Here is a 369-nt window from a genome sequence, read left to right as displayed (position 1 = left end):
CCGTGAGTCTGCGGAAGGAGGGGAGGATGGGCCCGGGGCCCGCACTCCGGGGTCCCCGACAGTGGAGGCAGCCAGGGGCCTGGGCGGCCGGGCTCTTGGAAGGAGAGGGAGGGGGCTGGGAGCCCCGGCTCCCGAAGCCTCGGAGGCGAGGGCTGGGGGCCTGGATTCCGGGGAGTAGGGGACGAGAGGGCGGGGAGCACGTCCCGGGTTCCTCGGGAGGAGGGATGGGCTGGGGTAGCCGGGTTCCGAGCCGCGGGAGACTGGGGCCGAGATGCCCGCCCGCGCCCTCGGGGGAGGTGTAGGGAGAGTCTGGCTTCCGAGGTGCCTCTGGCAGCCCAAGGGTTAACGTCTGGCTGGAGGGGAGGGGGA

This window comes from Pteropus alecto, unplaced genomic scaffold (assembly GCF_000325575.1).
Source record: "Pteropus alecto unplaced genomic scaffold, ASM32557v1 scaffold41, whole genome shotgun sequence".
Classification (NCBI taxonomy): domain Eukaryota; kingdom Metazoa; phylum Chordata; class Mammalia; order Chiroptera; family Pteropodidae; genus Pteropus; species Pteropus alecto.
The sequence above is the reverse complement of the archived record's forward strand: the minus strand, read 5'-3'. Positions refer to the sequence as shown.